The sequence below is a fragment of the Cryptotermes secundus genome, unplaced genomic scaffold (genome assembly GCF_002891405.2).
Source record: "Cryptotermes secundus unplaced genomic scaffold, Csec_1.0 scaffold303, whole genome shotgun sequence".
Lineage (NCBI taxonomy): Eukaryota > Metazoa > Arthropoda > Insecta > Blattodea > Kalotermitidae > Cryptotermes > Cryptotermes secundus.
In genome coordinates this window covers 1970977-1988523 of record NW_019726229.1, presented here as the reverse complement: position 1 = coordinate 1988523, position 17547 = coordinate 1970977, and the positions used below count along the sequence as shown (strand labels likewise).

Below are 17547 nucleotides of genomic sequence, written 5' to 3'. Positions count from 1 at the left end.
GCCGTTGATCACTGATAATTATCAGTGAATGTTGTGAATCAGTTGAATGTTAGTCTGACCACAGGTGCTTCCTGAGAGAGAAAAGAACAAAGATGGTGTTACCATGGGTCCTCGAAGACAGCACTAAAACCAAAGAGATGCAGGGTGTTGAGCTTTCCCGGTACGACAAGGAGGGAGATATTCTCCGTGTAAGGCATGTGATGTAAGCAGTTGACTCGTTCTGTAGTTCTGTAGTAGTGTTAGGGACGTGGTACAGTGAAGTGATCATAGTGATTAAGCCAGCAGGGAACGTGAAATGAATTAACCCGCTCATACAGAATCAAGCATACAAACCGTAAGTGCAAGTTAATTAATGGTGATCACCGCAAGAGTGGAAATGGCCTAGTGCTGACCAGCAATTGAAGTTGTTAATAACTTTGTGCTGTGTAGTTTATAATTTCATTCACTCGGAATGGCGTTCTTTTCACATCGAATAAGTGAACCATACACGCAACTACCTTCAGCCATCCCTTCTGTGCCTGAGAAAACCGTCCACTGCTACCCAAAATCATCAGCATAACAACTGAATGAACCTGTATCGAGCGTGTCCTAGGATCTCAGCTTTACTGAATTTATCCAGGCACTACCACCTCATATCCATGCCTATATATCACAATGAGGCCACCGCTTCGGGTACCTAGCAAAGAAGACTGTGAAGGAGTGGGAGATAAGGATTCATCATCACCGCCTAATTGAAGCTGCTTCACCACTAAGAAAGTTCTGTCCTAACGTGAGTTCTCATAACTTTACTACAGAATACTTATTATTAGGACTATCACAGTGTTGACTTTCCATAATATGAAATTTATTTACTGTCCTATGAATTACACGTTCATAAAATTTGTGCACGTATGCATTTTTTTTCGTGGCGCATTGAACCGTTTGTCTTCTGTAACACTGCATTCCCTCTCTTTTGGATCTCTCTGCACGCTACTGCAAAGAAATGCTCGTCGCTCCAGCAATTCTGTTCTGCACGTAACTTAGAAGACGAAATCCCCACTCTGCTTCCCGTTTCAGGAAATTGTACACATTATAAATTATTTGTGTGTTCTGGCTATGTGTTTTCTTTCATCCAGTCTATTAAACGCTGCTCTTTGTCTCCTTTGTAACTCGCGATACACACTCGAAGCTACCAGGAACAAGATTGTCTTCCAGCGACTGGCAATATTCCCAATTCACACGTTCATTAATGTTTTTGTGCTACTTGTAAGCTCATGGACTCAACAGACTGTTCCGATAACCTATCAAACATAAATTGAGAAATTATTCATGTTCGTCATTTATTTCAGTGCTGAGTGTGTCGAGTGTCTTAGACAAAACTGTGTTACATAACTTAGCAATTGCGTGATTAGTAATTCGGAATTAACAAATATTTATTTTGGCAAAAATTGGAACATCATATACAGTAATGTTCGTCAGGCAAAGGCTGTTGTTTTTGCGTTGTACAAAGTTAAGTGTTTTTAATTACATGCATATTAGAATATTCCGTGTTAACTTGTATCTCATACAATCTGGAAATGGATATTTGCCAAATTACATTACTTAATGAGGCTTTAATTTTATAAGTAGCAGACTACTCAATAAGTAAAGTAAACAGTAAAGCTATCCCTATACCAGACCGTGAAGGCCCATAAGGTTGTGAGACGTTGAGGGTCTCACATTATCTAGAGTCTAGATTCTAGAAAATTGGCTCAGAGATGGCGGTAAGGTTGTCAGCCTTACGCGCCGGCCGCGCTTTACTGTCCAGGAAAATTATTTAATTAATTGCTGGTACTCATTTGTGTTAGAGGCTGAGTAAACCCGAGGGCCTAGTGCGGCTGGAAGGATTAGGTCATTTGAAAAAAAAAAAATCCAATAACCTCATCGGGACTTGAATCCACGACCTTCCGGCTTGTAGCATAACCCCTCAACCAACTACGAATGATAATTAATTTTCATCATACGTATATCAATATTAGACTGTCTCTATTACCTTCTGACATCAGAATCTATGTTTAAATCCCTCCGTATCACTTCATGATTGATAACCTAACAAAATTGTATTTACGTGTACTAGCTCATTATGCACTGAAGAATATATCTGAGCTGATCAAAGAGCTCTCACGGATGGTGGGGATGCCAGTTGCTAGGATGAGAGAGCTTGCTCCCCCATTCTACTATCCGAGCCTGGCTGCTGGTGCCCCATAGCCTAACGCTGTACAAGCAATCCAGCAATCGGAGTGCAAGAGTAGTGTAGTGCGGGAAGGACGGGTAGACGGAGTGACAGTTCTTTACGCGACTGCACTGTGGTTTGCCTGAAGAAAAGTGACGATTCATGCGCACATAAGTAAATCGGTACTAGACTCGAAACTTACCTAGTGAGTATTATTATGTCAGGTTTTCCAGTAAAGAGTTCGTAGAGATCCTCGTAGCTTCATGCTAAGGGTTCTCGTTCAGGTTAGCTAAGCAATGCATGACCTTATTCTTAATCCTGTATTTCCTGAGACATATTCAGCGATGTAATTGCAAATACCAGATTTCTGCAATATCATGTATATATATATATATATATATATATTAGAATTTTATAAATATATTTTATTCCTGCCGGTCACAATAGCCGCGCGGTCTGAGGCATAAACTGTCTTCGCTCGCTCGAACACTATAATCGTGAGTTCGAATCTCACTCAAGGCATGGATGTATGTGTGCATTTATTCTGCGTTTGGGCTGTTCTGTGTATAGGTAGCAGCCTTCTGACAGGTTGATCCCCCGTCCAGGGAGTCCTGTCGACTGTATAGGATTAAAAACCTGAATAAGTGGCCAAGGTCCAACGAAACTACAGTAGAGCCGTGAATAGATGGGTAGATATTTTCTTATAAAATCAGCGGTACACGAATTATTATGAAGGAGGGGCTGCATGATCCTGGAGACCTTAGACGCTCTGTATAGATTGTCTCATATGCTATTTACCGTATTATTTCAAATTCAGACGCGGTTAACTGTGAAATATGATGGGAAGTTGTTATGTAGGTGAAGTAGCCAGTTCTGTGAGGAAGCGGCTGTGGTATATTTGAATATGATATCCCGACCTTATAGCACAATCTTGATGATTTACCTAGACGTCAAAACATGTTCTTAGGAGTGCGCTGTAGTGGGTATTCAGATTGTAGTCTTCCGGGAGGTAACAACGTTTAGCCTTGCGGGTGACTACAACGGCTTCGGCGCAATAGTATGCCTCCATCTTCAGAGTTTAACTGTGTAGCATGAGGAATCTGTTATGTTATGTAGGCAGATTGGGAAGAAACCGCCGGAAGAGAAGGGACTGTGAATGCTAGACCGGATTTACCTTACACAGGACCGGCCGCGCCATAGCTCAAGCGGTTAGTCGCTGGCTTCCCACCGCAGCGGCCCGGGTTCGATCCCAAGTGTGGTCAAGTGGGATTTGTGGTGGACAAATTGGCGCTGGGGCGGGTTTTCGCCGAGTACTTGATTCATTCCAATCTTCATTCCACGAAATTCTCCATAATCATAATCACCCGGGGCAGGTACAATAGGCCAATCAGTGGCCGCCGTGCCGAATGGACCCAGTTGGACTCCACCCCCCAATAAGCGAAAAAAAAAATTACCCTGCACAGGTCAACAAGAAGAGATGGCTATATGTTTTTCCAGACGTCGGTATCCGCCTACAAAGCTATACGGTGTCACAACCCTAAAGACCACCGTGTGAAAAACTATGAGCAGAGTCTTCAGAACGATCTGCTGTAAGCATGCTAAATAAAGTCCTATTTCGGAGTAGAACCAGGGCTTGCTTCACAGAGTGACACATTATCGAGCAAGCAGCTGAACTGATCCACGACAATGTTGTGATCGCAGCAACACGGGGCAGCACGGAACGGCTTGAAGATTCCGACACTGACATAAAGCTGTTTATTCTACTGAGCGAACGGTCCGGGCAGATAAAGGGTTCACAATTATTCCGGCAGATGGTACGACTCTGTTGAAACACCAAAAGGGACAGACGAGAAAGCTGCTTTGAAACGTACTGCAGGAATGGCTCGGCGAGATAAAAATGAACCGTCGTGCCTTCGTTTCAATAATACCCATAGTTAGTTACAGATCTCTTAAGGATAGAGAAAGAAATACTTGTGCAAGGCGTCTGTTACTTCATAAACAATTGTTTTTATTGCTAGTTGGGTGGGACTAAGTCCTTTGTACTGCGGCCACTTCTGGCCTATTGTACCATTCATATACAATTACCTACATTTGTTTGAAATAGAAAGGAAGTATATTACAGAATATTAATATCATATTCTTAGAGTTAAGGGATATGCAAACGTTGCGGGGCGACGGCTATGATAGAATAAGATGTTTATAATAGTGCGTTACAGAGGGGCTGATGAGCTTTGCCTAGGCCTTTTTTGTATATATGCATTTATTAAAAAAATTGTCGTTGTCGTGCCTGAGATTCGAGATGCTGACGGAAGTGAATATTACACCTTTTATTCCCCATATCAGAATAAGTTTAGAGTATTAATAAGTAAAATGTGGTTTACAAACCATTTAACTCCATAGAACGCAGTACTCTTAGATTGGTTTACAGTGAGTCGGTTGGTCAAGAAATTCCCCACCCTTATAGAACCGCAACTATTGACGTGCCCACAAAATCCTGCCACTCACCGAAATTGTAGTTGTAAATATTCATTATTATACATATAAGTAATTTTATTGTTTGAAATGAAGCCTGGAAATGTTGTGGGAACTGTAAAGTTGTCAGTCTTATTAACACGGCGTTCGTGGCTCCGCTCAATATATGGCGTGATGCCAAGGAAGATTTTCTCTTTAATATTAAAAATGAATCACTACGGATTTTAATGAAATTTATATAAGTTGTGTTGAAAGTATACAAATATGTATTTGATCTGTTTACTGGATTAGTTACACAGAAAATTATTTTCCATTTAATATAAAATGAAATTTGCACCCAAATTAGTCGCTCTTTTAATGTGACGGATGGCATCATATTTGATTTTGTCATATTCACAGAATGACCACCAAATTAACCAGCTTTTAGCCCGTTGGATTAGGATGATCGATATGAACTTGTAAAATTACTATAAAATAAACTTGGGAGAGCCATTTCATACAATGGGGTTACTACGACGAAGAACTGGATGTGTGTTGCCTCTCGTATAATGGCACAATATTCAGTCAGCAGTCCACCTGTGAAAAAGACATGTTCCGTAGAACTCCATCCATTGTGATAAGAGTTGCGATTGACATATACATTTGGATTATTTTTAACATTTGAAATTGGGAACATTTTTCAGTGTAACGAACCTACCGAAATTAAAAAATATTATTATACACATATGTGTATTTTGGGTATATTCTACACAACGTGCAGCCATTTCTTTAAAAACCGTAGTGACATTCAGTTCTACTTACAAAACTCTTATTTGAGCCACCTGATTCGCGTGTTTTGCTAGTGTGGAAGAAAAACGCGAACCCTGGAATTAAAATAGAGGATTACATATACATAAGTACACTGTTACTTGCAGTTGACCAAATAATAGTACAAAATACCTGAAACATAAGTACTCCCTACGTGTTACAACAGAGGAAAATTAATGTCAGTCCTGGAATTAAATTAGAGGATTATGGATATATAAACATATTGTAACATGTAGGCAACAATCAGCGCGCCAATGGACCGGCGAGATAGATATCACATGACTTGTTTTCAATGTGGTCTGCGCCATGCAACAATAGAGGTGCTGTGTATTCTGTGCGTGGTCCGTGCCGAGAAGATATGAGAGAATAAGGGAATGGGCACTGACTTCACTGAAGTTCCGAAGTTTCAAGGGAACCGCGATGTAACTAGAAGAAGAATTAGAAGACTTAGTGTGTGACGTTACATGTCCTATAGTTACAAATCTTGAGAGTGTAAGAACTAAGTGTAGTTACGACTAGTTAAAATTCAGTAAACCGATTAACTAGTCTAAGCCCTCATCTTTGTGTCTGAAAAACATTTGCAGTTGATGATGCAATAATACAAGAGACTGAACACTCCGTGTTACAGAAACGAGTTTTACAAATTGTAATACAGATCTTTCAGCCGGTCACGGTAGCCGAGCGGTCTAAGGCATGCGCTGTCTTCGCTCGGTTGGAAACCGGTATCGTGGGTTCGAATCCTACTGAGGGCATGGATGTTTGTGTGCGTTTTTTTTTTTGTGTTTGTGTACAGGTAGAGTCCTTGCGACGAGCTGATCACTCGCCCAAGGAGTCCTACCGAATGTGTAAGATCTAGAAAAACCGAAGTGGACGGAGTTCATGGAGGTAGGCCTAGGCCCACTGGGGCTGTAGTGCAAAGGAAAAAGAAAATACAGATATATCAGCAGAAATATGTAATACATTGACATTCCGAGGAAACAATTCTCCTTGAATAAGACTGCAACTATTGATCAATCTTTCAGACAGCTTTCACTTTCTAAACTTGTTTAATTTGTGTCTATTTTTTTATTTTAATGATGATATGAAAAATGACCTTAACAGATTCCAGAATGTATGCTGCACAATAACATGATGTACACGAAGAAACTGAACAAAGAAATATACCAAATTCGGATTCTAGTAGATTACAGTACCTGCTATATTTATAGCGTACAGATGAAAGTGCGCTTTTGCGAATAAAGAGCTACGGTAATTTATATTCGTCTGATAGCAAAACTGAACGACAGGTGGAAGGATGCGCAGAAAGACCAAATCAGAAATGAAGAAAACACGGAAAGGTATACAGATTCTTTTTGTTGAAAAAGAGAATTGATAGAGAGGACAGCGATTGTTAGGTGTACTAAAGATGAAAGAGTATCATATTCCTAAATAGATGTAGAAATAGGCTATTAGCATATCCATGAAATGAGTGAGCTACATCTGTCTGGTAATAATATTCGCTCCATATGATCTATGTTAAACATAAACTGAAATTTTTGCCACATTTCCATGTTTTTTAATTACTGCTCATTTCAACAAATAAACACAAATATAGGAGCTATACAGAATTTTGTTTTAACTGTCTCACACACAGAAAATCTGGGGCACGCGGTAGTGTAGTTGGTTGAGGCACTATGCTACAAGCCGGAAGGTCGCTGGTTTACGTCCCGGTGAGGTCATTGGATTTTTTCAATTGACCTAATCCTTCCAGCAGCACTGTGGCCCTGGGGTCGATTCAGCCTCTAACAGCAATGAGTACAAGGAGTATTCTTGAAATATTCTTGAGGGTAAAGGGCTGACAAACTTACCGCCATCTATGAGCCGATTGTCTAGAAGATGTGGGAACCTCGACGTCTTATTACTGTACGGGCGTCCAGCCCCTGTTGCAGGTGCAGTTGTACCTTCTTTTCTTTTTTCGTTTTACTTATAGTACCCTTGATAAGTTGCGTGGTACCCCTAGGAGAAACCGCGACTGCAGTTCCAGGAAAGCTGTTCATGGCCAGTTGGACTTAAGGGGCGTTGAAACCGAACCTAATAAAGATTATCGCTGCGAGAGCAATGGAATATGAAGTTCACTGAAAACATTTCAGTCTCTTTGTATAATTAGAATTTGTTTAGCTACCTTGTCAGAAACAGATAATTTTGTAAATACATTTTGACTTTGTGACAATTCACGAATTTATATGAAGATAACGGAAGAAATATTTTCAAAGGATAGGAAGCGAAGTCAGATGTATAAATTTGATGATGTGCTATAAGTTACGAGGAAGAGATATGGAAAATGAGCTCATTATAACTTGGTCTCATCCAAAGTTCAAATCATAATTCTATAAAGATCAGACCAGTATCATTCAGGTTAATTTGTGTTTTTACGTATAAATACAAGTCTATAAGTTCATGAAATGAAACCTCTGAAACGTAATATATTTTTTCAAAAAAGTTAAATTTAACTTTAAACTTTTATTACGAACTGCCATGTTATATTATTAAGGAAAGAAACGGATTTGTTTTTACATTTCTTATACAAATTTATGCATTTTATACCTCACAATGTTAATTTAATTTTGAATAATTAGGTGCAGTGTTTGGTTGCAAATAGATGTATTATTATACGTTAAACATTCTTCAAATCTAGTGCCTACCAATTTGTGTTTATGAAGGACACCCAAAGAATCACGGTTAACATTTTACGAGAAATTGTGTCCAGAGGAAAATTGCTGCAGAGTAATTGCGTCCTAGTCCTCTATTAGGAAGGTATCCGGCTCTCTGTTTCCTTCTAGCGGATATTACGAGTCTTACTTTTATGGATTTCCTCAGTCACTCCTTGAAACTCCCAAATCCGCAATCCACCTACAAGCATATGAACACTGAAGGGTGCCCCGGGCTAGAATGTAATCATTGATTCTAATGCGGATGTACAATTCCACGACTTAAGACCGAGAGTAAAGCCAGGTATAACGGCAAAGATCGAGTGTTTGGAAGGATTTAACGACGAGAAGTCAACGTCCAGTGGGAAGAAGCAATCGAAAATTCGTTTTTGAGAAGAAGTTCCTTTGGCGTAACATTTTGCTTACAACTAAAATTCCAATAGCCAAAAGAACTAATTTTCACAAGAGAGACTGGTCCGATTTTGCGCGAAGAAAGTGGTCAGGCTCGGTTTCTGTCAGAACAGAAAATGAGCATGCAAGATGCTCACTGACATAGCAGCAGTAAGGGCCTCCTCTCTTCCAGAACAAAGTAAGGAGAAAGCTGTCAGTCTTGTTGGAGAGGTCGTTTTCTCGATATTACAGAATTGAAGCCGTCATGATAACGGCTTTCTCTCTTATTATTTCTCATGTCCCTTTCTTTTATCTCTCTTCTTCTTTTCTTTCTCCTTCTGCTTCTTCTTATCCTCGTTTTTCTTCTGTCCTTATAATTTTATTTTTTCCTTCACTTATTATTTTCTTCCTTCTCCTCCATCTTCTGTTTCTTCTTCTGAGACTCGTCCGGCACAGTTCTGTAATAGTGTCTGAAGGGCTTATAACAAAATTTGTAAAATTATATTTTGCATATACAAAATACAGACCCATCCTCTCGTCAGATAGGGCGCCCCACGAAACAAGACAGTAACTGTCAAACAGCAATAAATATGGGGCTCGACATCAAGACTTACTGACTGACTGACACCGTCAGTCGCAATGTGACTTTGACTTTGTACAAGTTCCTCTACCCATGGAGCGAGCGGCTGATTGTCGTTCAGCTAGTCAAGAAATTCATCTTTTTTTTCTGGAACCAGAATGTTTATTACCGGGTTCAAAAGAGCCCACAAATGCTCCTGTCCTGAGCCAGTAGAATCCAGTCTAAACACAATTTATGTAGGATCCACTTTAATACTGCCCTCCACGTGCCTCGAAACTGGTCGCTTCTACTTATATTGCGAACTAAAAGGTTCAGTGTAGGCTTTAAAGCTAATGCGAGCTTTATGCCTAGCCGTCTCATCGTCCATAATTTATTTATCCTAGTACCTATTTTGCGAAGAGTTTACAAAGCTCCCCTTTGGTAATGTTTGCCACTTTCCTATCACTGTATTTCTGTTTATTCGGTGAATATTTTCAGATGAGTTTGAATGAAATTTCTCTTCCATCACTATCGCTGAGGACGAATGAACACAGTACGAAGTACAGTTAGGCCACTAGAGGGAATTGCTCTGCTACACTGTCAAGCTTTTTTGGAGCCATTAATTGTGGATTTTTATACAGAACGCTTGTGTAATTACGTTCATCATAACAGACAAAACGTTTTAAATTAACCTGCAACAATGTCGATATTTTTGTTACAATTCAAAAGGTTGCGGGTTTATAAGAGTAACAAAAGGCCTCACAAGGTAAAATCTAATTAAGGAAAGTTAATGGGATTTTTTAAATTTGTACTTAGGCGCACTTACTGATATTCAAGCAAATTTATTGCAAATGAACTGCACGCACAAAATTACAAACATTACGAAGCATTCACTGATAGATATTCCATGCTGTGCCTTGATGTTTGTATGGGAATTAATTAATTCCTTGGTCATCGAGCCCCTTCTGGAGGAGCCGTCAATTCTGCAGCTACTAAAAAATTTCCCAGCATTTTATGAAACTCGAAGGTTCATTACCGTATTCACAAGAGCCCTCCACCGGTGCCTATCCTGAGCCACATCAGTCAAATCCATACCATCCCATCCTGTCTCTCTAAGATCCATTTTAATAATGACAACCCACCTATGCCTTGGTCTTCCCAGTGGTCTCTTTCCTTCTGGCTTTCCCATCCATATCCTATACGCATTCCTCGTCTCCCCCATTCGTGCTACATGTCCTGCCCACCTCATCCTCCTTGACTTGATCATTCTAATTATACTTGGAGAAGAGTACAAGTTATGAAGCTCCTCATTATGCAGTTTTCTCCAACCTCCTGTCACTTCATCTCTTCGGTCCAGATATTCTCCTCAACACCCTGTTCTCAAACACGCTCAGTCCATGTTCCCTCCCCCCTTAATGTCAGGGACCAAGTTTCACAACCATACTGACCCACAGGCAAAATTATAGTTTTGTATATTCTAGTGTTTATGTTTTTGGACAGCACTGAATGGTTCAATCTCCTCTTAATTTCCTCCTGAATCACATTTCATAAAGCCCTGCACACAAACTATCGTAATATGGAGTTCTTGGCCAGCAGAGTAAAGGGCAATAATATAATAAAGTGTAGTTTAGGAGCCTTCAAAATCATAGGGTGCTGATCATTAGTAGTGCTACATCGGTGTACGCATTTGGGACACGAAAATCTGTTACCAAATTCTGTTTTTACGAGTGATGGTGGTTGCGTGGTGCAGAACCATAGTTGTGCGAACTGCTCCGTTCTCTGCCGTACGGCTGCAAGTCACGCCCTCGGGAGGAACTGGACGTCAGCATCAGAATAACACTGAACACACCAGACTTGTCCAATCTACGGGTCTTAGTTTATAAGTTTTTATACAGTATAACTGTTCTAACTTTTTTAAATACAGCAAGTATTAGCTTAACATTGTCCCAGTTAACTTCGTTTCGTTATCACGTTGATTATATTTGGATACCAAGGGTCCACACGTCGCGTCAACTCGTTATTAAGTCGTTTTAGAATTTTAGAAAACGGTAGAAGTGGAGGATTACTCACCTAAGGAATTCTGTAATTTGACGAGACTGCTCCGTAATCCACCACTTGCTCGCTTCAACGTTGGACTGTCGGAAAGTTCCCAGATTAGGACAAAAAGAAATGCTGGCTTAATTTTCTCAATTTTGGCTGCCATGTCCTTCAAAATAGTCTCATTTGGAACATATATAGTGATCCCATTGTTTTTTTTTTCACTTCAGAAGCACCGTAGAAGTCATTTCCCTTGATGCTGTCGAGTACCGCCTGAGGTTCCCTTTGGATTTCAGACACTGTTTCAAAACGTCGTCCCTTCAGGTTCGTTTTCAGTTTGGGAAACAGAGCGAAATCACAGGGGCTAAGTCCGGCGAGTAAAGAGGCTGGGGAACGATAACCATGTTGTTGTTAGTCACAAACTCTGTGGTTTTCAGGCATGTGTGGTTGGGCACATTGTCATGATGTAGGGTCCAGCTGTGGTTGCGCCAAAATTCCGGTCTTTTTTTGTAGCACATTTTCTCTCAAGCGTCTCAAAGCGTCACAGTAAAAGTCAGAGCTGACCGCAGTGTAAAGAGGATGAATTACATGGTGAACAATCCATTTCACGTCGAGAAAAACAATGAACATGCTCTTTGTTGAACTCCTGACCTGCTGCGCCTTTTTGCTCTTGGTGAATCTGGGCTCTTCCACTGCGACGATTGTTGTTTTGTTTCTGGATCATAACCGTAAATCAAACTTTCGTCACCCGTTATGATCTTAGAGATACACATAAAATTTGGGTCCTCGTTAGCCTTATTTCTTAGCTCAAGACTCGCGTTTATGTGCAGCTGCTTTTGGTCATTTGTCAAGAGTCGGGGAACAAACTTCGCGGCAATGCTGCGCATTGATCCCAACGGTGTCTGTGAGCTCATGGGTTGTTCGGCGTCGGTCTTCGTGGATGAGTTCTCGATTTTTTCAACATTTTATTCGTTTTTCTGCTGCTTGGTCGCCCTGAACTTTAGTCATCTTCAACAGACACTAGACCGGCCTTGAAACGTGAATGTTGTTCAAAAACCGCTGTCCGGCTTAAAGAATATTTTCCAAAAGCCTCACGATGCATTTCAAGAGCTTCGGTAGCGGATTAACCGATCTTCATGCGAAACTAGATGCAGACACGTTGCTTGATTTTGCCATCCATCGCAGACAAAACGAAAAACGAAGTCGAAAAAGCACTCATATAAAAATCAATGCTTGTACACATAGCGGTGTCACGTGGCAGACTATTCCAATAGGCTTGCGGAAGTGTGACCTTGGCCTCCCCTCTCATCGTCTTTCACGGAGGCAGTTACAATAACAGTCCGGGAACTTTCCAGTAGCATCTTGTATGTACTAAGTGTTAAAGAACATTATTGTAGTTTACAATGTCACGTGTTTATAGTCAAGAATATACATGTATTTACAATAGTGTTCATATTGTCTATAACGTATTGCGTGTCGTGGCGGTGAAGAAAGGCTGAGCAACGTAACCTGCTTATTTCTTAAGTTTCTTATGGTCAAAATGGATCCGCTTAATGTCGTGACACATAACGTAACAGTTTACATCGTATCCACAACATTAAACGAGGACTTACTGTTCCATCCTACCTCAGTTATATGATTTCTAACTTCGTTTGCATGTTGACTTGTCAACAGTTTGAAACAGCAACAGAGGAACGGTGTTTTCTCTCATGTCCGCACTTATATGTTACAAGTAGAACAGACAGTGAAATTCTGTTAGCTGAGCTATGACAGTTGGAGCAATGAGCTGGTTGTGAGACATTTGCCAGCCTCTAAGAACATGAGCACGGAAGCAGAGAACATTGTTGGGAACCATTATCAGGGAACGACTGGTGAAGACATAGCAAACTAAGAAGGGATTATGTGTGCTGTAGCTCAATGAGACAGTTGTAGTTACGTTCTGTAAGCGCTAAATGAAACCAATTACCATTCCAAACCCCGTCTATAATCACTATAAAATCGTGACATTATCATAAACCTCTCAAAATCTCACATTTTATTTATTTCAGATGACCCGTATTATTAATATTTTATCTGTACTTAGGGTTTCCTAATTTTCTTTTACGCTACGGTTTGTAATGCATTTCTTATCTGTCTCACTAGTTTTGATTAACAGAACAAGCTTTGTATCGGTACTAATGCGAGGTGCCCAAGACCAGCCCGCATTGCTGCCAACACGAACTGAAATACAAGAACATTTTACAAATCTGTCTGTACTCAAAGGTTGAGGGACAGTGAACGCGCTTTCCGGATTGAATCCCACACTCGTCCTAGTGACGCAAACCCACATCGATCTGAAGTCTCTTTATCCAGGCGTCGTGAATTGAGACCAGAGACATTCTGCCTCCTGGTCCGAGAAAGGTAAAATAAAAAGAAAAGGCGAGGTTGGCTAGCCGAGAGAGGAAACCCATGAATAATTGCAGCTGTTCATGAACGTGCCTTTACTGATAGCATAACACGAAATGAAATCTGCCTTCACCTCAAGTCACACATTGCTCTCCTTTCCAATGGAACGCATTTAACCGCACAGGTAAATTTGTTCGAGTTTGAACCACGTTTGAGGAAACTGTATAATTATGAATAGCATTTAAAGAACTTATTACGTTACAATATAATTCTCAATTTTCAACATGTGATCTCAGTAGTCCTCTTGAAGCACGAAATGCGTCTACATAATAGTGAACTTAAACATTCATTTACAGAAAGAACATTGTGTCTTCATGAAAAGCTAACCGGCTAATTTTGTTTAGGATAGTAACAGTTAATTTTATGAGAAAAATACGAAACATTAAATATATTCGTGTTGAAGCAGGTGCTAAGTATAGTAACCACTGGTCTATAAAGAGTTAAACACCTTAATGAATTAATTATGGTTGCGATTAAGTTAATAAATGTAGATCAAATTATAAGAAGTAAAATTTGAAAATGCCGGTCACGGTAGCCGAGAGGTCTAAGGCATGTACTGTCTTCGCTTGCTTGGAAACCGGGATCGTGGGTTCGAATCCCACTCAGGGCATGGATGTTTCGTTTGTGTGTGTGAGTTTTTCTGTGTTTGTGTACAGGTAGAGGCCTTGCGACGAGCTGATCACCCGCCCAAGGAGTCCTACCGAATGTGTAAGATCTAGAAAAACCGTAGGCCTAGGCCCACTGGGGCTGTAGTGCCAAGGAAACAAAATTGAAAAGATAAATTCTGGGAATAGAGAGGCACTTGATTCTGTAAGACGTTTATAGTGGATTTCAGAGCTACATACGTGTTTTTCTATACCTATATGCAGTCTGTATACACAAACAGAATTCATACATCTTCTGTTCGCTTAGGAAAAGACACTAGATGTCCAGTCAAGGTGGAGGTTTCTAACGGAATAAGAATTCGTTACCTGCACCAGATGAACCATAATTAACAAAGCAGGGTGGCTGAAACATTAAAGCTTCTGGCTTGGATTCAAGAGGTACTTGCTTCGAATATCAGGCAGGACAATCGCTATAACGAATGATGAAGCTTTTCATAGGTGCCTTTAGCCCTTCCGGGAAATTGACGATGTAGTGCCTGAAATTAAGCCACAGTGGCTTCCTATTTTTTTCCCTCCAATACATTATTCACTGTCATTCAATCATAGGATCCTACACACCCTGAGTTACAGACAGCTTCGTAAAATAAACTTCATAAGAAAGAAAGAATGCAAAAGTCGAAGCGAAAGAACAGCCACGACATATAGCTTCATAAAGAATGGATACTATTATCTGTTGGTGTACCAGTTCGCCAGTCAAAATGTAATCCCTACCAGGAACGCCGCTTCCTTCACGTTTTAAATTTATTTGTATTTTAATATTTACTGATTTATTCTTGGTTTGCTTAACGTTACTATCAGCATCGTCAAACTATAAGATCAGTAATAAATTAAGTTAAAAAAATTGCGGAATGAAGCGGACATGACGTAATTTAAAATAATTCATTGTTCAGTGGTTCTACAGCCCTTTGCTGGGCCCTGGCCTGTTCTTCAGTTCCGTAATCTTTTTTATACAGACAGTAGGACTCCTTGGATGGGTGATCAGCCCGTCGCAGGTCGCTACCTACACAGGGCAACGCAGACATCCATGCCTTGAGTGGGATTCGAACCCATGATCCCAGCGTTACAGCAAGCGAAGTTAGTTAATGTCTTAGACAATTTAAGGAATTAAACCATAATATTCTGAATTTACTGAGGAAAATCACGAAAACATTTCTATATTATCCGATCTCCGAGGCCAAATGTGATCCTAGGACCTTTGTGTGTCACCTAGGATTTCCCACCTCTCATCTATGACGTGCAGTGTGTGTTTCGATGTTTTAGGTTTTCGCGGAATCGTTACTTTGTGATGCGGAGGTGTGGAAGTTGCAATGTTCAAAATCATCATCACTGAGAAATTTTCTGTCAGTTCGGGCGCAGCTTAAGAGTTTGGGCCCCCCTACTTGCACTCCTCATCCGACCCAATGCGAACCCTAGAAAGTACTCACGCATTCGTTGCCAGTAATTTAAATTACAAGTTCTCTTTTGAAGATCCGGAATAGCTCAGTTGGTATAGCAACGGGCGATGGACTGGAAGTCCTGGGCTCAATTCCGTGTAGGGGTAAGAGGTATTTCTCTAATCCACAGTGTTCAGACCGGCTCCGAGGCCCATCCAGCCTCCTATCCAAAGAGTACCAAGTGCTGTCTCTTTGGGGGTAAAGCGGCAGGAGCGTGAAGCTAACCAGTCACCTCCATCTAGTGCCGAGCAAAAAATGGTGGAATTGTACCTTCATTGCCCCATGCGTGTTTACGGCCTGGTTCTTAATTAATTAAGCACAGGGACGATTTTACCTTACAAGTTCTCTTTTCTAATTAAGTAAGAGATGTAAGTTTTGAGGTTTTCACGGCGATGACTATGAAGAAAGTCGTCTTCTGGGTTTAGGCGCCGTGTATTCATCGTTTTGGCCGACGTTTCGGAGGAACGTATCGCCGTAACTACTGTACAGCTACAGTACTACAGCTACTGCTCTCTGCATTCCAAGCCATTCAACTGCTCTGAAGATGGAGGCGATACGTTCCTCCGAAACGTCGGCCAAAACGAAGAATACACGGCGCCTAAACCCAGAAGACGACTTTCTTCAAGTTAAGAGATATTTGCATTTAATATACGAAATATACCTACTCTGTATTATGAGGATATTGTTATTATGTACATTATGTAGTCATAGTAAGAGATAAGGAAATATTTATATTAATGCTAAAATAGTTGATAGGTATGAAATATAAAATAAACAGCAATATTAATAATATTTTAAGTGAAATATGGGCTGCCTAAAGGCAGACCGGGGGCTCCCTGAGTCTTGGATTTCTGGCGCGGCCGAACCCCCCCCCCCTCGAGAAAGAGAATCAGTGTTTCAGTAGTACATTGCGCTCGTGTGTTGAATAATGTCTGCTCTGAATGTGACGTACTCAAAAAAAGTTGTGCTTTCTAGATAATAAACCAACAGCGTTAATGTTATATTAAAAATAGACCGAAATTCTTCGTTATTAAATTCGGAGAAGTGACATGTCATCCTATATCATGACAGACATGAACCCGGATGTAACACACATTATGAGTTTATATTATTTCTCATATATTGCTCGTAAAAGTTTCCTTCCCTCCGGAAATGTTCAGTGTGTATGTTTTTTAAAGATTTTATTTTTAAAATTTTGAATAAAAAATTACATTTCGTTTTATATTAGCATGGGTCTGGTAAGAGTCTGTGCCTTCGAGGTAGTGGAAGGAATGTAAAATGGAATGAAGTCGTTGCCAGCAAGTATAACAAGCAAAGGTTTCCGTTTGATGATCTGCATTAAAACATGTTTTAGATTACTTTCACATATCTTATTTGCAATAAAAAGTAACTGGTCGATTGTTTGACTTATCCAGATCGTATTTGCTTTTATACGTACGTACTCAACTGCAGGGTTCATACAGCGGTGAATGAAAAGGTTAGATACTCAACTGCAGGGTTCATACAGAGGCGAATGAAAAGGTTAGCTACTAAACTGCAGGGTTTATACAGCGATGAATGAAAAGGTTAGATACTCAACTGCAGGGTTCATACAGCGGTGAATGAAAAGGTTAGATACTCATCTGCAGGGTTTCTACAAAGGTGAATTGAAAGATTAGATACTCAACTGCAGGGTGCATACAGCGGTAAATGAAAAGGTTAGAAACTCAACTGCAGGGTTTATACAGAGGTGAATTGAAAGATTAGATACTCAACTGCAGGGTTCATACAGCGGTGAATGAAAAGGTTACATACTCAACTGCAGGGTTTATACAGCGATGAATGAAAAGGTTAGATACTCAACTGCAGGGTTCACACAGAA

The 17547-nt window shown here is 40.3% G+C and overlaps 1 protein-coding gene across 6 annotated transcripts in view; it reads left to right on the top strand.

The window, feature by feature from the left end:
- Window positions 1–256: 256 nt before the first annotated feature.
- LOC111864021 (diuretic hormone receptor) overlaps window positions 257–17547 on the top strand; it is a 529565-nt gene continuing 512274 nt past the window's right edge. For all 6 annotated transcript variants that reach the window (XR_004512977.1, XM_033751295.1, XM_033751292.1 and 3 more), the window contains exon 1: window positions 257–769. The gene's annotated coding sequence lies outside the window, so the exon portion shown is untranslated. The remainder of the gene's footprint in view (window positions 770–17547) is intronic.